Source organism: Vulpes vulpes, chromosome 3, assembly GCF_048418805.1.
Source record: "Vulpes vulpes isolate BD-2025 chromosome 3, VulVul3, whole genome shotgun sequence".
Taxonomy (NCBI): domain Eukaryota; kingdom Metazoa; phylum Chordata; class Mammalia; order Carnivora; family Canidae; genus Vulpes; species Vulpes vulpes.
In genome coordinates, this window is record NC_132782.1 from 34,112,143 (window position 1) to 34,134,234 (window position 22,092).

Sequence of the window (22,092 nt, forward strand, 5' to 3'; positions counted from 1 at the left end):
AATTTAAACTCTTTATAGAATAATTCTGACTGTTAAATACAGACAGTATCATAAAATTAGCATTATCAAGTGACTCTGGGTGTTGATTGTGAGTGGCTACTAATTATTGAAAGACAGGTAGATAAGACCTGTCTCATTATTGGGCTGACATCAGTGAACCCACTGATCAATCTTAACATCACCAAAGGGGTGACACTGTATAAACCTTCCGAGCTGATCTGCTAGGAATGACGCAGAGCAACCGCCCCATGATGATATTCTTGCCAAAGGAATTAAACTTAAATCTAATCAAACCTCTAGAATCTATCAACTGGTTTACATGAAATATAAGATATAAACTTTGATGTTAAATGACACAATATGGATACATTCACCCAAATCCAGAATATTGGGACTTCTTTGGGGACAGATACTCTACTTTCTTCAACAAATGAATGGCATTAAAATGAAAACTGGGTAAAAAGAGACTGAAGAGTCGTCATATCAACCCAATGAAATGTGGGGAACTTGTTTGAATACTGATTGCAAATTAACCAAATATAAAATGATATTTTTAATGTAAAGAGGAAAATAAGTCCATAGTCTGAGTATTAGACATTGCTAAGGAATTAATATAATTTTTGGGGGGAGGTGCAATATTAAGAGTGGTAAAATCCAGCAAGTCAGGATAATGGCCACCAGCACTATGTCCTAAGCACTTTCCATTTAGTAGTTTAATATTTAAATGCTGGGAGCTGGTGCGGCAGAGGTGGCTAGTTGGCAGGAATATTCATGGTTCCATTTCATAGGGTAGTTTTTGCTGGGAAGTTGCTGCCGATTTAGAGTTACCTTTTCTGGTCCTTTTGCCCAGATGCCCAGTTCTCACCACTGGAATTGCGATGAGAGTGATGAGTGTCACTTTGGCTTAGAGGGTTAAATACCCAAGGCTCTGTATTTCCTCTTCCTTCCACCTGCCTCCTCCTCATGTGCTGTTGGAATGGCATCAGGACAACCTCAAACCACAGGGCTGTGGAATCCCAGGATTAAACCAGCCTATCTTTGAGTCAGTGGTAGGAAGTTGCTTTCTCTTCTCAGTCAGGGACAGTTAGGTTGAAATTTGTGTCAGCAAGAAATCCACTTATTGTGCTAAACCACTGATATTTTGGGGTTGTTTGTTACAGCAGATTACCCATCCTGCCTGATTAATGCAGTTGTGTATTATCATCCCTTTTTAAAATAAGGAAACCAGGCTGGAAAATGAAGGATCACTTGCCCACAGAACAACAAGTAGAAAATGGTGGAACCAGGACCTGAATTTTGGTCCACTGGTCCTTGAGAATCTGCTCCTGACCACCGCGCATTCCACGGTACTAAGACTTTCCGGATAGATATGACCAATACCCCCAGCAGCCTTATTACTCCTTACATTGTATCTCAGGTTTTGGCTTCAAATTCTGGATCACTTCTCAGAATCCTTCTTATCCTTAAAATTAAGGCTTCCCCGAGTCCTATCGTTTCTTTTATTGTTTTACTTAATTTTTTTGTTTTGTTTTGTTTACCATGGCTTGACCCGTTTCCTAGAAATAAATTGGCCATGAAGATTCCTTATCTTGAAGAAACTGGGCTTCTGGTTATTTGCCAAATAAAGGCTTTTTCCTCTGGAAAAGCTTTCCCAGGAAAACACAATGCAGTGAGTTAATTATTTTACAAATACCTACGGAGACCAGTAGTTCTCAAAGAGTGGTCCCTGGCCAGCAACATACATATCATTAATCTCTGGGGGCTTGTTACAAATAAAAATTTTCAGAGCGTAGCCAGACCTACTGACTGGTCTCAGCAATCTGTGCTTTAACAAGTGCTCCCGGTGATGATGAATGTACACGAAAATATGAAAACCACTGACTCACCCATCCTCTTTAAATTGTGATCAGGGGCAGCCCGGGTGGCCCAGTGGTTTAGCGCCGCCTTCAGCCCAGGACCTGATCCTGGAGATCTGGGATCGAGTCCCACGTTGGACTCCCTGCATGGAGCCTGCTTCTCCCTCGGCCTGTGTCTCTGCCTCTCTCTCTGTGTCTCTCATGAATAAATAAATAAATAAAATCTTTAAAAAAAGTAAATTGTGATCAGAATTAAAACAAGCAATCAAACAAAATGAAACAAGATACAGGTTTCCTTCAAAATTTTTTAAATTATATTGCATCTTTTGAGGGACTGCCAGAGGGTACTTAAATGCCTTTATCAGCATATGGGCATTATCGTTTGCTCATCCTAACTGGGAATTCTCTTAGAACTACCTTAGCTTGCTCCTGGATTCTTTTTACTCTAAACAGCCTTTTATTTATGCAGATACATTCTCAGCTTACTTCTTCCAATGCTTCTTATGCTATTGTTATTGCTGCTTCTTACTGAATTCTTTTTGGCTTTGTTCTCTCTTTTTGCTCACAATTCAGACCCCATTTGGCTGCCTTTATTTCCCCTTTCCCTCTGCCTTTCTGCCCTTATTTTCATTTGCCGTTCCATAAAGGATGCAGAGTGAAGAGTTGCCTGTTTTCTACGAATAAACTTCAAATTACTAACATCTCTAAGTGGTCCTAGCTTGACTTCCTGGCCACTTAAGGTCATGAATGTCCTTGGCTACATCACGCCTGCTTTTTAAAACATAGGATTATAGGTGCAGAGAGTTGACTTCATTCTAATCCTTACTTCATGGTACACTGTTACTATGTTCATTTAATTGTATATTTATTTGATTTTTCCCTGGTACCCTTATTTTTCTCTCTCTTAAAAACAACTACTTCTCTGGGGTTTGATAAATATCTTTGAATTTTTATCTTTGCAAAATATCCATTTTTATGTATATTTGTTTTAAATTTATATAAATGGCATTGTTAAAAAAAAAACTTAACCTTCTTTGTTATTTTTACTCCATATTATTTTTAAGAGCTCTGCATGCTGTTAAGTATAGATGTTTTTTTTGTAGTTTCCAAGTATTGGACAGTACTTGATAGTATACAACAAACCTGTATTCCTTATTTTTTTTTCTTCCTTCACTCACAAAAGTAAAGCTACTTATCTTACTATGGAAATATCCTTTTTTTTTTGCATAGAAAATAATGGCTCTTGGCAGAGTACAGCAGGAGGCCCATCGTGCTGCTGGGCAAAACAAGACCTGGCTCTGTGGTACATCTTGGTTTCCACCTGTGAGTATGTCACAGCTCCAACCTGGAAAGATTTATCTGCTTTTTATTTTTAGCTCTTTTTTCCCATTAAGTATAAGGTACATCAGTATATTTCTTTTTCTCCTCCTCCTCTTTCTCCTTCTTCTTCTTCTTCTTCTTCTTCTTCTTCTTCTTCTTTCTTCTTTCTTCTTTCTTCTTCTCCTTCTCCTTCTCCTTCTCCTTCTTCTTCATCTTTAAATGAAGAATTCAGTGGATCATTCTTCCCTGTATTTTAACAGAGATCTCCATCTGTTTTCTCTTCCCGGTGGTGAATGAACACATTTTCATTTGTTCAATTAAATTCTGGGTTTCATAAAAAGTATAATTCCAATACAATTTTTACAGTGCAAATTCTTGGGCAGATGAAGCTACACTTGTGTGTTTCACAGGTAGGAGTTATGAAATGCAATTACATCCAAAAATAGATCATTAAAATAGGAAAATTAAAAGCTACTTTGCATCAAAGGACACTATCAATAGAGTGAAAGGAAGCCCACAAAATGGGAAAACTATCTGCAAACCATAGTCTGATAAGGGATTGATATCCAGAATATGTAAAGAACTCCTACAACTCAACAACAAATGAAACAAACACCTCAATTAAAAAATAGGCAAAGGACTTAAATAAACATTTTTTTAAAGATTTTATTTATTCATGAGAGAGAGAGAGAGAGAGAGAGAGAGAGAGAGAGGCAGAGACACAGGCAGAGGGAGAAGCAGGCTCCTTGCGGGAAGCCTGATGTGGGACTCGATCCCGGGTCTCCAGGATCCGGCCCTGGACTGAGGGCGGCGCTAAACTGCTGAGCCACCCGGGCTGCCTTTGAATAAATATTTCCAAAAAAAGATATACAAATGACCAATAAGCACATGTGAAGATGTTCAACATCAGGGAAATGCAAGTAAAAACCGCATTGAAAATCAATGTCTTATGCATTAGGATTCATATTATCAAAAAAACAGAAAGTAACAAGTATTGGAGAGAATGTGGAAAAATTGGAACCTTTGTGCTTTCCTGGAAGGAATGTAAAATGGTGCAGCCTCTGTGGAAAGTGGCACGGTTATTCTTTAAAAAAATAAAAATAGAATTGGCAGATGATCCACCAATTGCACTTCTGGGCACACACCCAAAAGAATTGAAAGCAGGGTCTCATAGACATATTTGAACACCCATGTTCATAGCAGCATATGTAAAAGCTGCAATATGGAAACCATCTAAGTGTCCTTTGACAGATGAATGGATAAGCAAAATGTGGTATATACATATGATGGAATATTATTAAGCCTTGAAAGAGGATGGGAATTCTGATGTATGCTATGAAATAGATGAACCTTGAGGACACTATGATGAGGGATAGATGCCAGGATGCATATTGAATGATTGCACTTATTTAAAGTAACTAGAGTGGTCAAATTCAAAGAGACAGAAAATAAAATGGTGATTGCCAGTGACTAGAGAGGGAGAAGATGGAATTAGTCTTTAATGGGTCCAGAGTTTCACCTAGGGAGATGAAAAAGTTCTGGAGAAGGATAATGGTGATGGTTGTACAATAGTGTGGATGTACTGAATTCCACTGAACTATAGACTTAAAAATGATTAAAATAGGGGCACCTGGGTGGCTCGTCTGAGCATCTGCCTTTGGCTCTGGGTATGATCCTGGGGTCCCAGGATCGAGTCCTGCATTGGGCTCCCCACAGGGAGCCTGCTTCTACCCCTGCCTGTGTCTCTGCCTCTCTTTTCATGTCTCTCGTGAATAAATAAATAAAATCTTTTTAAAAAATGATTAAAACAAGTAAATATTAAGTTATTAGAGTTCACAAAAAAAAAGAAATGCAACTTCATCTAAAGTGCATATTTCTAAAACAACCTTTTTTGCTATTTACTTTGTATAAGCAGGAGTCTTGGAAGAGTCAGTGATGGACTTTTATCAGTATTTTTTATGATTTCAAATTTTATGGTAGCCAAATGAAAATAAGCCTGATAAATTCAGAATGACCAAACAACATTCATATTGATGGACTCTGGCTTTAAAGAAATTCTCACATAGAGACTTTAATAATTTCACTTTTTAAAAACCTTTGACTCTGCATATTAGAGAATCTAGATATTATTGTTGATGATAACAAAAATAAGGAAACTTTACATATTTACTACTTTATAATTTTACAAATTTATCTTACATACGTTATTTAATTTAATGATTGTGCGGCCACTGAAATGTATTTCCGTTTCCTGGAACACTGCCTGATACAGAGTGGAAAGTCAAAATTATACTGTCTGATAGATGCATTTGGCTTATTTTAGAAGTGAAGAACTAAACAAATAAAGGGTCAGTGACTTTTACAAGATTACAGAGATAATTTGTAGAACTAGATCTTGGTCACAGATTTTTCTGACACAAAGTCCAGAATATAAATCGTAATTTTAATTATGTGAGGTATCATTTTCTATTTGATTACTGCTCTACCACCCAAAATCAGTTAATATATTGAATATTAAAATATTTGTGGAGAAATAAAATCTTGGGGGTAGTGTGACCAATAATAAATTTAGGGTGATAGAGAAAATCTTTTATTTTGTCATTTTTCTACCTATATTGGGTGTTTATTGCTTGTTTCTCTCTGTTTTTACTTATTTTGATTGGTAGGAATGTGCCCATTGTTTGACAACTCCTCAAAAGAATCCCCCAAAATCTACTGGTTGAGTGAAGCCCAGTTTATTAGTTCTACGAAAGTAAGAACAAACACCTCCCTAATAGAGTCTCTGTAGTGTCTTAAACAGGAATGTAAGGAAAAGATATTTATAAAGTTATGAGGTCTGGCTTGAGTGGTTTAGGGTTTTTCTGGGCAGGAAACTGATCAGAACTGAGCAAGTTTTGTGGCATAATAATTTAAGGTTGGTGGATGCAGCGAGGTGAGAGTGCCAAGGTAAGTGAGATGTGTGAACTGTTTGCTATGCAAGCTGTTTGCCAGGTGAGCAATATATTGTCTTGAAAGGAGAGCTGTTATCCCAGATGAGCAAACTATCTTTCCCAGACAAATTGGTTGCAGGATTTTCTGAAGCAAACAGTTATATTATTTACTGGCCTACTGGCTAATGTTCCTGGGCCAGAATATCCTAGAACACATAGTTAAGTCATGTTGACACAGGTGGGCCTCTTTTCTTGGTCCTAATAGTTAATTTAAGTGGACGTACATGGTGTGAGTTTTCAACCTTTGCTTCCTACTCCCCTGGATCATGCATCAGCATGAGTTGAAGAAGTGATCAATACAGACCCACAGCACTGTTTAAGGTATGGTTATCGTGGACCACCTTTCTGACTGTGACGATTTCAGCCTCTGCAAGTATCAGGTTTTCTGTTGTTGTTGTTGTTGTTGTTGTTTTCCATTCGATGATTATTTTCAGAATCATTTAATGGGACAGCATAACGTGAAACAATGACATGTAAACTTCTAAAGATGTCAACTTTGAGAACTATATAAAGAGAAATACTAACAGGATATTTATGATGAGAGCTTATAGTCTATTTCTAATCCAGACGCTAAGAGTGTTCAATGAAACTGAAAGAACAAAACTCATCCCCAGTTCAAATTGCTTACAGCACTGTGGGGATTTAAACCAAATGACCCAATATCTCATTTAGTTTTCTTGTTTGTTTGCTTTCTTATTTGTTTTTTGTACCAGAGAGGTCTACAGTGAGGTAAGTACATTATTGTTCTCCTATGGTAGTGCGTATGTCCAGTTAAAAACAACAAACTATCATTTTCTTTAAAGTGGCCTATTTTGATCCACTTTTTGGGTGCATTTTTATGAAAATCACAAGGGAGGAATCCTATGGATTTATTAAGATTTTATCCTGCTATACTTTGAAATATAGTATAGGGTCTGACTACATAATTTGTGGAGCCCAGTAGAAAATGAAAATGTGAGGCTCCTTGTTCAAAAATGTAGAAAAAAGTGCAATTAAGCATACAAATGCATAAATATTGTTCTTTAAAAGTATTGCCTGATTTATAGAATTTAATAGGAGTGAGAATGATATGTGTATAGCAGTTCATGTTGGTGTCTAACAAGAGCACTAATTTTGGAACAGGAATTTGCCCTGTTTTAAAGTGAATTTAATTTTAAGAGGCAGTTGAGCTTTGGGGATTTATGGCTGTCGGGAATGGAAAGGAATTGGATCATCAAGAGAGGAAAGAAGGATGGTTCTGGAAAAAGCACAGGAGAGGGACAATTGGGATAAAGGCTGTTATGGTCAAGTTGTGATATAGGAAGTTTAAAAGATGCATTTGTTTTATATTTTCCATGTGTCTTGGCTAAGAGCTCTTTTTGAGAAACAGTTTTGGAATCTGAATTTATTTGGGGTCTTTCCTCAAACAAGAAGAATACGCTCAATGGATATTTTCAATTTCACTCCTTGTTTTGTTAAGGTGCCTCTGGCATGAACGAGCTTGTTAATATTTAAAATTCTCCCAAATATCCACTATGGTTCCTAATTATCTCTTGCCATTTATAAACAGAAGTGCTAGAATTAGATTTATAGCGCAAAACTTTCCAAGAAACAGGAATCTGGCCCAGAGTGGGTATTAACTTACATTGAGGTAAACCCACAAGTGTCTGCTAGTGGCTGGTCGGATAAGTTGCTCTTGCACTTTGTGTCTTGGACTCCCAACTCAATAGTTGGCTGTTTCAAAATAGGGATTGACAAACGGCCATTTCTTTGCAGGTGGACTGTTGTAGGTTGGACTGAAGGGATCCTTTTCAGAACAACACTCTAATGAACAAAATGAGACAAGATAGGAAAAGTTTTTATAAGGTATTGATAGGCGACCCAAAGCAATGTTGGTCCTGTAAAGATGCCAGTGTGATGAGTTCTTCCGACCTGGTGAATCTTTGAAGACTGCTTGAGGGGTGGCCTTATCTGTTCTCTTCCTTATGAACATCCCCAAATGGACTTACCATAAAAGGTGTTGAGGACAGATAGAGACAGTAGTGTTACAAATAACAAGGCAGATTTCTACCTAAGAAAAGTATTTTACAATTTGAGAAGACAATGAAAGGATTTCTCTACAAGGTTCCTCATTTCTAAGAGGTAACAACTCAGAAGTTGAAGACTCAAAGAAAAGAAGAGTTCTGCTTATTTCCCCTTCACAGCTGGAAGGGGAGCATGCTGTTTCCAAGTCAAAGATCTTGAGCTGCAGTGGGCAGAGCAGTGGAGGTGATGTAGTCTCAGCTGGACCGCAGGAGCATTTCTCACATCCCCCAAATGCCTGTTAAATCCTGTCAGTCAAGCAGAGCTAATTTTATTAGATGTACTGCAGACCATCAAATAATAAGGCTTATATGGCTTTAGGGTCCATGCTCAAGGAATTGATGATGGGATTTTCCAGGACAAGAACTGATTGGGATTGTGGGATATAGTGCCAGCAAGTAGAGATATTCTTTCCTTCAGACCAGAGTCCTTGGGAGACAAAGAAAAACTGAGGCAGAGTGTGAACATGTGGCAGGGGGAGTGAATTCTCAGATATTGAAGCCTCTGAAAATATGGCATTGAAAAGAAGAGAGGTAGCTGTATGACTTTAGGCAAATGGCAATATTTCCTCTTATTTATTTATTTATTTGTATTTAAAATGAAGGAGTTTGAATTAGGTACTCTCCAAATTTCCTTTCAGTTACAAATTTTAATCCTAGTATAAAACCCAAATTAATAGTCTAAACCAGGCCAGCCGCGAACTATACCATGCATCCTATCTTCATATCATTTATAGTATAAAAATTCCCCTGTTTCAGCAAACTAATTTTATTACTCAATACTCTGTTTGGTGGATTATGTATATAATTGTTTGGATGATTCACCAGGCAGTAGTATTCTGAGAATTAAGGGTTCTGATTTATTTTCAATGACTTATGTCTTAAAGACTATAATTGCCTTAATATATTAGGTTTTTAGCAAGAAAAACAGTGAATGAGAAGTCAGGCTGCTTTTTAGGAATATCTAAAGCACCACATCAATGTAGCTGAAAAGTCAGACACATCTAAGGTCAAAATAGTTCTTAGTCTTACTAGAGGAGTTTTGTAGAAATGAAGTATATGCATTTTTGGGAGTGAAAACTGCAGCCAACTTAGTTTTGTGTCTGTGTGCTAAAAAAAAACTCTGGGACCAAATATACCTTCTACTGTCTGTGCAAAATAGTAAAAAATAACTTAGTTAGTTGTTCCAGGAAATACTTTCTCCTGGAAGATAAAACTGTGAACCAGCTTATATCGTTTGACCATCAAGCTCTGTTTCAAGATCCCAACTTTGCTGTACCCTCCAATCCAAAGCTTCTTTCATTGTAAACTTTGCCCCATTCCAATCATTCTCGGTCTTTCATGATCCGCCTCAAATTCCCCAGGGCCCAGACCCAATGCGTATCCTTTCTCATCACCACGTTTTGAGATACTGGTAAAAGGTGATGGTCTCTCTTTCTTCCACAAGTTCAACAACTTTGATCAATAGATATTTCTGGTGCTGTTTTGGGACATCACATTTCACATCACAAACTATTAATTTATAAACTAAATGGTTAGTATATGTTATAACTTTATTATAGTTAGTGTTTCCCTATCTACAATGGCACTTTCCTAAAAATCTTTATCTGTAATGTGAACTATTTAAACTCCTGGCGTTGGAAATATCATTTTCATATATGAAGCTTTTTCTTTTCAATGCTTCCAGCTTGGCTTATTTCTCAAAACAAAGATTCTCTGGTTATTTGCCCTTAAGTTAAATAGGAAAGGGGAAAAAAAAAGAGAAAAAAGCTTACTCTGTCAAATCCTCCTTACACATTTTGTCATTTCCCCTCTATTAACTCTGTCCTAGGGTTGAGAAGAAGTTGGCTTCCTGAACTTTCATTTACATACTGCGCTGAAGCTTGGGCTCGGTTGCAGCTTGTTAAATTTATTGACTAAAAGTCCCTTGAGCTATTGAAGACTCGGGCTTACTGTGTTTGAAAGATGCCACTTGTAGCCAATTGAAGCTTTTTGCTTTCAACCATTTTCCTCATGAATAACTGATCTTATCTATTTTTTCTTTCCTTTTTTGTTTTTATAAAAAAAAACCCCAAACACTCATTCCAATCTACTGGCTGTTCATTTGCTTCAAATACACAAACATAAAGTAAAGGAAAAATGACCCAGGAAAAAGCTCCAGGGATGCATCTATTACAAAGCCATCTGAGGGAATTAATCAAATGCTATAAATCTGGACAGATTTTTCTTTGGCTGCAGCAAGCTCTGTACAAGGGCTAGTGAGTCAGCATGAGATTTGTTTTCTAATAACCTTAATACTTCTTTTCTAAAGGAAAGCTCTGAAGTTTGGAGGGTCAATCTGTTTCTCAACCTGGATGTAAACTAAACAAGAAAGCCAAGGAAGAACAGCAACAGCAACGACGCTTCTCCAGAGTCTTGATTTATTTTTCACAAAGCTTAGGAATATGGGTTTGTCGTTGACTCCACTAACGTTAGGATGTGCCTTCTAGGATCCCAGGAGGCAGGCAGGGGACTCGGGACTCGGGGTTCTCCCTCCATGAGGGAGCCGCCTCTGCACTCTGTACTCTCAAGGACAAAGGAATGGTTGGATTTGCTTCTGCACAACGACAAAGCCCTGGCGTAGGTAGAGGACGGTCAGAGGCTGAGATAGGTGTATATAACTTAGCTGCTTCTGTAGGCTTTTTTTTTTTTAATTTGTATCTACAGAAGGAATCATATGTGAATTAAGACCAGACCTCATAATGGAAAAAACAAATTTTGCCACCTCATTTTTTGTGCTTCATCTGTGTTCCTCAGATAAATTATTATTTATTTTTTTATTCTAGTTGTATTTTTTCCCCTTTTATATCCTAGTGATCATTTATGGCCTTGACATGTGGGTGCAAAAGAAAAAGTACATTGAGTCATGACTTCCCTGGCCAACTTTTTTTATTTTTTATTTTTTATTTTTTTATTTTAAAAAATATTCTATTTATTTATTCATGAGAGACACAAAGAGAGAGACAGAGATATAGGCTGAGGGAGAAGCAGGCTCCCTGCAGGGAGCCCAATGTGGGACTCGATCCTGGAACCTTGGGATCATGCCCTGAGCCAAAGGCAGACACTCAACCACTGAGCCACCCTGGTGCCCTGGACATACATTTAACCACAGGGGTCTGTGCAGGTGGCATCATGGTACCTGTAGACTTAGCTGAGTCACAGCTTCCAGAGTGCTATTCCCTGTCTACTTTCCACAGCTATTTCACCACTCTTGCAGATTTCTTTGTTGGCTCCTTTCTCTTTTTCTTCTCCTTTGTCGATTTTTGCTCTTTCTCTTTCTCTGTTGGCTCCTTTCTCTTCTGCCTGTGCACTGTCAGCTCCCTTCTCTCTTCCATGGTTGCCTTCTTTCTCTTTTTCTGTCATGAACACTGGTGTAAACTGCTTTGTTATAGCCATCCTGGTTCCGAGCAATTTCAATAGCAAGAAATTGTATCCTGGGGGCAAAGATGGTGTTTTCCTCAGTGTAGCCCTGAGAACAATCCAGTCACAGCAAAGTACCATAGTTGAAGTCTTCTACAACCCCATCTAACTTCAAGCAGAATGGTCTCCACTTCTCTTTAGCGGACTCTGATTTAAGCTCTTCTGGATCCAACACATCTATCCTGAGTTTCTCGAAATTTTTCCAAAACTCAGAATAGATTTGGTCATCCACTTTGGTGAGTTTCAGGAACTGTGGGTCAACTGATGAAATCAGCTTGTAGTAGTCTTCAGCGTGCTGCATTGCTTTCATGGCCCAAGCCATCTCGATATCAGGATCATTGCCATAAGACTCGGCTGGGAGAGAAGGAGCATGTGCCACAGACACCAGTTCCCCGGGAACCGGCTCAGCAGTTCCCCTAGTCGTCTCCATGTTGAACCCCACCCCCTGGCCAACTTTAATTGAGAATTCTGCACCGAGTTCTAAAATTATTTTAAGCAGTACCTGGTATTTTAAAATTTAAAATGTTTATTTTTTTATTATTTTTTTAAATTTAAAATGTTTAGATAAAAATGTGAACTTCTAGCCTCTGTTAAAGAAAAATTAGATGATCTAAAAACACTGAACTTGTGTTCTCACATGGCAACAATTACCTGGATTGAGTAAGCTAATTTCTTTGAATGGGGCCTGTGTTAGTTTCTATACCCATATTCCCACTACTTCCTGTTTTCCCTTACATCTCATCAGATTCGTTTTTTGTACTACCTCCCTGGCCACTGCAAGTATTGGAACTACTGTTGCTTGATGTAAGACAGGAAGGGAGCATTAAATGAGCCTGGTGAGTTTAGTCACATCCAGCTCATCTATAGGCTTGGATTTGGAATTTTGGATTAATGTTTTTAAGGAGGAGAAAGCAACCTCATGTAATCAACATAGCTGTGCCATGAAGAAGATAGTTTATCTTTATTTTATAAATGAGAATATTGAAGTTCAGAGAGTTACAGAATCTTTTCCAATTTCACCGAGTTACTAAGACTAGACTAGAGAGATGGGTTTCGGATTCCAAAACACATAACCTTTACTATCTTGACTAACACAGTTCGCTGCAATGAGACAGAAGATCATTTATCAGATTAAAATCAAGCCAATGGGGGCATCTGGGTGGCTCAATCAGTTAAAAGTCTGCATTTGGCTCAGGTCATGATCTCTTGATCCGTGGGGTTGAGCCCTGTGTCTGGCTCCCCGCTCGGCAGGGACTCTGCTTCTCCATCTCTGCCCCCTCTCCTGTTCATGCTCTCTCTCTCTCTCTCTCTCTCAAATAAACAAAACCCAAAGGATTGGGTTAGGAATAGACTAGGAAACCAGAGACAGAGGCAGAACCTGCCTCTGAAGATCAAGTGTACTTGGCACTGTGAGGAAGGCAAGTGGAGTGTTCAGGAATCAGGTTAGACCTTATAATAAAAATGATAAAATCCATGGCATTTAATAACAAAAACTACATTCACAAGCCTGTGTGCCAATATCTTCATTTCCAATGATCAAGAGATCTGTAAGAGTGACTGAGTGATATTTTATAGTTAAGGTCAGGTGCATGGGTCCAGAGAGTAAATGCTTTCAGGAAATTGAACTATAGGATCAAAGTTCGCATAGGCAGCATAGACTTAGAATAGTGGGGTTGCTTTAGATAGAATCCCTCCCTCCCTCCCTTCCTTCCTCCCTCCCTCCCTCCTTTCCTTCCTTCCTTCCTTCCTTCCTTCCTTCCTTCCTTCCTTCCTCCCTCCCTCCCTCTCTCCCTCCCTCCTTTCCTTCCTTCCTTCCTTCCTTCCTTCCTTCCTTCCTTCCTTCCTTCCTCCCTCCCTCCCTCTCTCCCTCCTTCCTTCCTTCCTTCCTTCCTTCCTTCCTTCCTTCCTTCCTCCCTCCCTCCCTCCCTCCCTTCTTCCTTCCTTCCTTCCTCCCTTCCTTCTTCCTTCCTTCCTCCCTCCCTCCCTCCCTTCTTCCCTCCTTCCTTCCTACCTTCCTTCCTTCCATTCTCCTTCCCACCCTCTCTCCCTTTCTGCCTTTCAAAAATATGTATTGAGGCTCTATTATATCTGTGATATTCTGCTGGCATTGAGGATATAGTGGTGCACCAAACACATAGTCACATATTTATGTCCACATAAATAGATATATAAGCTATGATACAAGCAAGAAGAGGGATCCCTGGGTGGCGCAGCGGTTTGGCACCTGCCTTTGGCCCAGGGCGCGATCCTGGAGACCCGGGATCGAATCCCACATCGGGCTCCCGGTGCATGGAGCCTGCTTCTCCCTCTGCCTGTGTCTCTGCCTCTCTCTCTCTCTCTCTGTGACTATCATAAAAAAAAAAAAAACAAACAAACAAGCAGGAAGAAAATCATATATAAGGGGTTATGAGAAACTAATGGTGCGACCTCACTTGGATAAACATATTAGACGACTCTCTTACAAAGTAGCATTTAAGGTGAGTCTGGAGAGAAGACCTGTATCTTGTCACGTAAGGCTCTGACATAAGAGCATCCCTGTTAGTAGAGATAGTAGGTGTTACAGCAGGAAAGGGTGTGGCTCAGAAGGAAAGTTCTTAAAGCTATTGTGGTTGGCGTGCTGGAGAAAATTGGAGAGTGGCATGGCTGAGGTCGTCAGATAAAATGTAGGGCACCCAGCAAATCTGAATTTCAGATAAACAATGGATTTCTGTGTAAGTGTGAGACGCACTGCTTGTCTGAACACCTAGGCATAAGCTGAGACCGGGGAAGAGAACAGCCAGACGAGGCAGGAGCTTGCAGACTGCTCTAAGAACATTTATATGTTTCATTCTCAGTCCAGTGAAAATAAGTTTAAGCAGGTGAGAGATCTTATATTATTTATGCTTTAAAAATTTCACTCTACCACTCTGTGGGGAGTGGACAAGAGGGGCAAGAATAGAAGCAGAGAGATAGTCATGTGGTTGTTGAGAGAGTTCAGTTTAGGAAAGGAGGTGTCTTGGCCAGGATGGTGGCAGTAGGGGTGCAGGAAAAATGATCCGAAGCTAGATATTTCTTGGAAATACAATCAAGAAGACTTGCATGAGTGGCACGTAGGAGATGAAGTCATCAAAGATAATTCAGGTGGGAGGATAGAAGGATCAAATCCTAAAATGTCGGTATGCCAGACTTCGGAGAATGTTGGAAGAGGAATTTCAAAAGTTAATATTTGTCCATGTTAAATTTGGGATGCTTGTAAGATGTTCAAGTATAGATGTCAAGTTGGCAGATGGATATGTAGGTCTGAGACTGAGAAAAGAGCTATGGGCTAAAAATATAAATATGTCTTCAGCCAGATTATAATAGAACAGAAGAAGTAGCAGAATTGATTACTTCTTTGTTTGGCTTGCTTTAAATCACCCTCTTCTAGTTATTTCATTCTGAGAATATACTTTGTGCTTTTGATGGATAATTGGGAAACAATCTGGTTTAATCCATAAAATATTTAAAGAAAAATTTGAGGGTGAGGTAACCATAAAAATAACCACCTGTTATCTTTTGATTTTCAATCCTTTGCCTTTCCAAAGGTGATCACCTAAACCCCTCAGCCTGTTGGGGAGAGAGTAGTGCTATGTGCTACCCCATTCTCCAGCACCGTGCGCTGACCAGCTGATAATCCCTGGGTGGTGTGCAAGGCTGCTTGAAGGAAAGAGAGACCAGAGACAGGAAATTTTCAGATGTTTTGGAAGATTTTTGCAAATCCAGGTCAGAGGTTATAAGAAATTAAATGAAAGAATTTGTAAGAGATTTCAGGTGTGCGACGGACAGGACCTCAAAGCTAATTGAAGACGAGTCATAGGGCAAAGATTGATTGTATAATTTTTCTCACAGTGTTTTTCTTCCATACATTCTAGGGCTAAAATACAGAAGCGTTGCTGAAGTATTTCAGCCATTAACTCAAGCAAAGAGGGTGAAAATACATTAATGGTGTTAGCAGAGGTGAAATTTAGTAATTTCTGAAAGTTCTGGATACACTGCGGGATCAGAGTTAAAATGAGATGGAGGGATTCTGAAAGCTTCCTTATCTGACGTGTGGAGATAAACAGCTGTCTCTGAGTGTTGTTTTTTTTTTTTTTTTTGGAAGGGTAGGATGTATCTATTCATTAAGATCCTTTAGTCTTCTTCCCCCTCCCCCCCTCCTCCTCCTCCCCCTACTTCTTCCCCTTTATTTAAAAAGAAAAAAGATCCTTTAGTCTAGGGATAATCATGGACATGAGAACATGAAATTGAAGAAGATAATCACTAGCGGTAAAAACTGGTACTTCTTTCTCTCTTTTTGGTCTGTGACTAAGTCACTGAATTCCCACAAAGTTTTATTTACTTATATAATTAATGATTGGAAATGTTCTAAGAGATGTTGATGTTTGTACATCTTAAAACAAGTTTTTCCTAAGTGCCTATTATCTTTATTAAATAGAAACATTTGGATTGTGTATGCTATGGTTGTACATGATCTCATTGCAATTTGAACTAATTCCAGCGTTCTTTATTCACTTTTATTGAGTATATAGGTGTAGCACATTATGTCAAAATCTCTTTAATTTATTAGTTGCTCTCCAAAATATCCTTTTGAGATAGGAAGACGGCAAGTTTTATATTACAAAAATTTTCATGGTTATATTGTAAAATGAGTTAGTCGCTTGATATGACTTTTGTCCTTTCAACAGAAATAGTCTATCTCTTTGCAATAACTTTAATAGGACGCCAAGTTACGTTGAAGAAAGGAAACTATTAAAAATGCAGATATTACACACAAGAATACTTGTGCATTTCAAAATGAGTAAATTAAACTTCAACTACAAATAGCAAAGTTAATAATATTTTATGTGAATAATCTATATGTTTTGGAGGATGTGGAACTATGACAACATGAAAAAATTGTATTGGCTTTGTAGAAGGGAGCACTTACCAAGAAAGAGGAAAATAATTTGACCTTCAACATCTTAAATCAAAATTAATAAATTCCATATGGCAGTTGTCTATTTTTAAAGTACTTCAAATGCTCTATTGAAGTTCATACTATAAAAAAATACAGAAAATGAGCTGGCATTTCGTGTTCTGCATCTACATTTGGATAGAATTTATTATTAAGCCAAATCAAAATAGTCCTGAATCTTATAATCACTTTCAAGGTTTTAGAGTCCATTTTGAGTTGCTAGATACCACACCATCAACCTTTTGACTTACCTTACATATCTGACGTACGTCTTTCCTTAAAAAGCTCAAGAATGACATGCTGAATTAACCTTCCAAGAACTGCCACAATTTTTTTAGATAAAATAATTGGCCCAGCTTCTCTTTCTTTGAGATTAAATAACTTGGATAAATGTTTTCAAAATTCTCACAAAAAGAGTTTGGATTCCAACTCTTGGTTGGTGCAGCAGAGGGTAAAATTAAGAAGTGACACAGTGAAGTAGCAAATGGGAAGAAAAGGTTAATTGTTGACACTTTGAGGGGAGCTCATGGGAACACAGTATTGTGTAATAACAATGATCATAGCAAACGTGATGATAACAAAGGCAGTAATAATGACAATAATGTAGAGGTTTTAACAAATTTTTATTCTGATCCAACTCGTACTAAACTTCTATGGTATCCAACATAATGGTATATGCTTTCTTATTTGATTTTCATTGCAACATGAGGGTCTTATCATTAAATTCGGACTCATTAAACCTTTAAAGCTTGTTTAGTTATTATCAGACTCAGTAGTGGCAAGAACTTTCTGACTTCCTACCAACTCTTAATTGTAGGTGATAATAGGTTCAAGATATCTGTTATGGGGCGTAGAATTCAGCATTTTATGAAATTCTGTAGGTGTTTCTGATATATAGGCAGACAGTTTAGATACATTATGCAAACTAAAAGTAATGCAAAATCAGAATTGATTTCTTCCAATCAACTGTTGATGAATTTCTGAGCATTGGTTGAATTGGCCCTATTCAAGCATTTCAATATCAAGGAGCAACGAATGTGATATAATGACCCATTATCAACAAATTTCTGGTGCTATTTTAGACTGTATTAGTAGTGGTTTTCTGCATCATATCTCTGTAAAATATCTGCATCTATAGTAATGATAATAAGTACAATAATAACATGTTGGACTAATGATAAATCTATCATTAATTTATGGTTTTCTAGATTCTGTGAGATGTTAATCCTCACTGTATTTTGCTAGATATGAGTTTTTGCATTTTTGCAGATGATTTTGTATCATAAGAAGACCCATCTAGGTGTAAGTGGCAAAAGCCTCATTAGAACATACGTCCATTTGTCTGTATAGGCTGTTTTTTTTTTTTTTTTTTCTTTACATTTCAATTCTGCTTCCATATAGGGTATACTTTTTTTATAGTTTGAAAATGAATTCGTGATATATATGTATTCCCTAATTTATCACAATAAAACCTAGGCTAAGTTTTGCCAACTAAACCAGCATTAAAATTCTGTTTTGAGAACCAGAGTTTATTTAAATGCCATTCTCATGTTCTGATATTCAGATTTCAGCTTAAATGCTGGGCCTTAAACATCTTCACATTTTTCCTGTAGACTAAGTGCCCCTTTGTCTAAGGGACTGGAGAGATATAAAGATGTAGAAGTTATTATACGGGCCTAATTAAGAGGTCCCGGCATGTTATAGGTCAGAGCTACACACTTATAATTAACGGTGTGAGAAAACATTCAGTATGTATACAGACATTAAAGGCAACAGAAGTTTAAAGGAGAGACCTGTGTGTGCGTGTGTGTGCGTGTGAGATTAAGAGGTGGGACTTGAATCTTGAGGGAATGGTAACATTTGAAAGATAAAAAAGAGTGGAGGTTGGAAATTTGATATAAGAAATGAGCTATTCATAATTTCTGGATCTGTTGTATGCCATAGTGGCCTTTATCTTTGATAATCCTCATTGTCAATTAAATTAAAAAAAAATTCACTTTTGAGGGATCCTCTACAGAGTCTTTCTTTTCAGGTTTAGATATAAATTTGTTTGTTTTCTTTTTCTCGACCATTTTTCTCTTGTAATTACATAGACAGTGATCTTTAAAGCATCTGCCAAAAGATTCAAAAATAATTGTTTACCTTTGTTTTTTATTGCCTGCTATGTAAATGTAATAGACTGCTTTCTATAACATCCCTGGTCAAATCAGTCAGCATTTTAAAACTGTGAGCATTTCATCAGAATTGCAAATTTCTTTATGTTAGACTTGTGTTCTTTTCTTTCCAGTGATTAAATTCTGCATTTTCAAAGTCTGAGCACCTTTTGTTCCTGACCTACCAGTAATTTTTAGATGATGTTTCTCATCTTCTGGCAAGATGAGAATTTTTCTTCTAAAAAATATATATGAAGCTTCATTATACCTGTCATAAATTACATTTTAACAAATATGAGAATCTTTTAAAGCTTTATTCTTTTCACTCTTTCTCAGCTTTTGAATTATAAGCACAAAAAAGTAATTTTTTTTTATAATTATTTGAGCTATCAAGAAATTTCCTCGTGTAGAAGGCTTCCCTCCAAAGAATATTTAAGTCCTATTTCTGAAGGAGCACATGTTAATTTTAGTTAGCATAAGCTATAGTAACAATAAACAACATTTTGAGATTGAATAAATTTGCCTATAATTACAGTACCTTTATCTTATTTTGGCTTATTCCACTTCAGTTCTTGTCGTGTTCTCTCTCCCTCTCCTGCACTACATCCAACACACAGTGATGCTTTTGATCATTTCCATATTATCAAAAAAAAATTTTTTTAAGAAATGTCTACACTTTCTTCATAATTGTCATGTTATTGTTTTGCGCTGCTAAATCATTTGCCTGTTCATTGATTAAGATATAAAGTAGGCAAGTGTTTTCTTTTATTCCCTGTATTTTCTTTCCCCTTTCGTTGTGACCTCTTTTCTGGTCGGTTTAGATAGGATGAAGAAAGAAAAAGTATTCAATAGCACCACCTGTGAAAGCTTCTAAGTCCTCATTTCTTTAATTTGAGGAAACACGGTAGCAGAAAGCACATTGCCCTTGAGATCAGTAGGCCTGAGCCTAAGTTCTGACTCTGCTGGGTCCAAGTTGTAGCTGGTTTGCACATCTTACATCACCTCTCTGGGCCTCGATTGCCTCATTTGTAAATTGAAGGGGGTTACATTTCTAAAATGTCATGAATCTAGGATCTAGACAGAGGGGGTGAGCAGAGAGGCCCAAGTACCGTGTTTCTTTAAAAGAAACAAAAAATGACACTGGTTTTATGGTCTTTTTAATATGTGACTCTGGCTCTTAATATATTAAGGAGGAAACAAAAACTAGGCTTGCGAGGATTTAGGGAGGTTAACAGATGATTGCTGCAGACTAAGAATCTGTAGAGAAGTTACACATAACTGTACACTCCATTAACGTTTTAAATGGCGCGAGGAAGTCTCGCTGAGTAGATACCAACTAAGAGAGGATGGATGGCATAGTACAGGTTTATGGTTCTGCATAATCGTATTTCTACATTGCATCGTGTCAACTAGCTAAAGGGGATAGTTTTCATTTCTTTTCAATACTATTGCATCTTAATTATGCTGCTGTGAATTGAGAATCCTATCCTTCAAACAGATGTCTGCAGCTCCATCTTGGTGGTCTTAAAAAGAATGACTGGAAATGTGGTGTTGGGGTTGAGAGAAGGACAGGTGAATAGATTTAATTGCATGAAACTCTTCTGTTCTAGGCTGGCAAGAGATGTGTGGGGCCAGTCCCTCCTGTTTGTTTCTTCCCCTCTCCTTGTGAGATTCTGTTGGAGGTGAATTTGGTTAAAATCAATGAATATGATAGGGTTGTAGAAGCTTAAAAAAAAGAAAAAGACTGGCTGGTGATTTTGCTGTGATTATTTGTTGTTTTATCACTCACGTCCAATTTCACATCTAGCACCCTCAAAAATTAGGAAGGTGAGACACATGTTGGCAGCTGATTTCACGAGAAGAAAGAATAGGAGTTGGAGAATTTGAGCCTGTTACTTTACCTTGACTAAATTCAGTTTGTTCATTTTCAGTATGGACGTGATAAGGATGACGATAATATGATGATAACAAATGATAAACTAAATCACAGAGGTTTGGAGTGCATCAAATAAGAAAATGGAGGCAAATGTGCTTCATAACGGACTGTTATACATACATATATTTATATATACACACACGCACCGACATGTATGTATATGGAGGATTTTCACCATTACTGATCAGCATTTACCATGCCTATTTTCATGGGGTGGCATACCTGTCAAAAATAATAATATTGCAAAAATCTCTCTTAAAAATATCTCTCTTAAACAGATAATAAATAGCTATCTTTGTTATAAGCACTAAATGTGAAAAGGGATTTCTTTTTCTTTTTTAAGGTTGTGTACATTTGAAAAGGGGATTTATTTTTTGATACAAGAATTGATCATCATTTAATTTGAAATATTATTCTATACTGTGCTTGTGCTAAATGTTTTTATTTTTTATTTTTTTTTAAATATCATCCCATTAAATACTTAGGCTAATTCTTTGAGAGTCACACAATTATAAGGTGGCAGGTTTGGGATTTAAACAGCCGTAGGTCTGGTTTCTGTTGTTGCTTTCACATCCTGCAGCACGCTCCTTCCTTCTTTGGCCCCATCTTTATTCAATATTTGTTGTCTTGATATTGAAAACCACTAACCTCCCTTTCGAAGATATTAACCGTGATTTAGTGACCTGACAGTCTAAAACAGAAAACAGTTGCAGTAAAGACTGAAACAAACTCAGACACTATGTACATGTAGGATGGCTTCATTTTAGGTGGTAGACAAAGATAAATTTATATAATTTGCATTTGTAGGGTAAGTGAGGCTTTGGCATATGTGCAATACAAAGGTTAGCAATAAAGGAGTATATGCTTCTGGCAAAGGTTTGGTTCTGAGCACGAGGGGCATCACTGCAGAAACCCTGAATCGGAATCCCAGCAACAGCTGTGTTGCTTTGTAAAAGTCATTTAGCCTCTCTCAACTGCTTATTTTGTTCATCTGTAAAATCAAGATTTAGAAATGTTTCCTATATTACGGTGATACTGTGAGATCTACATGAGCTCATCTGAGCATAACGGGTCACAGTACCAATGTGTTAGACTTTAACGTAATAGGGAAATAGAATTTTTATGTTAAAACATTCTTTGATTCATTTTCAGATCTAGATTTAGATACTTTGCCTTTGTTGTGTGTCGGTAGTGATTGCCCCGATTAAATGCTAGCTCTGGCATTCTTTTTTTTTTCAATCTGTGCAAAGCATCTCTTTTGGAAAGAAAATTAAAATAATGGTTCAGCTCCACCCAGAAATGTCATGTTGCAGCCATTAGTGAGCTATAGTAAAATGTTTGGAAGA

General features: G+C 37.5%; 1 pseudogene; it reads right to left on the reverse strand.

Moving 5' to 3' along the window:
• Nucleotides 1–11,421: 11,421 nt before the first annotated feature.
• On the reverse strand, nucleotides 11,422–12,121 carry LOC112926699 (protein PBDC1 pseudogene; annotated as a pseudogene).
• Between the last annotated feature and the right edge of the window lie 9,971 nt (nucleotides 12,122–22,092).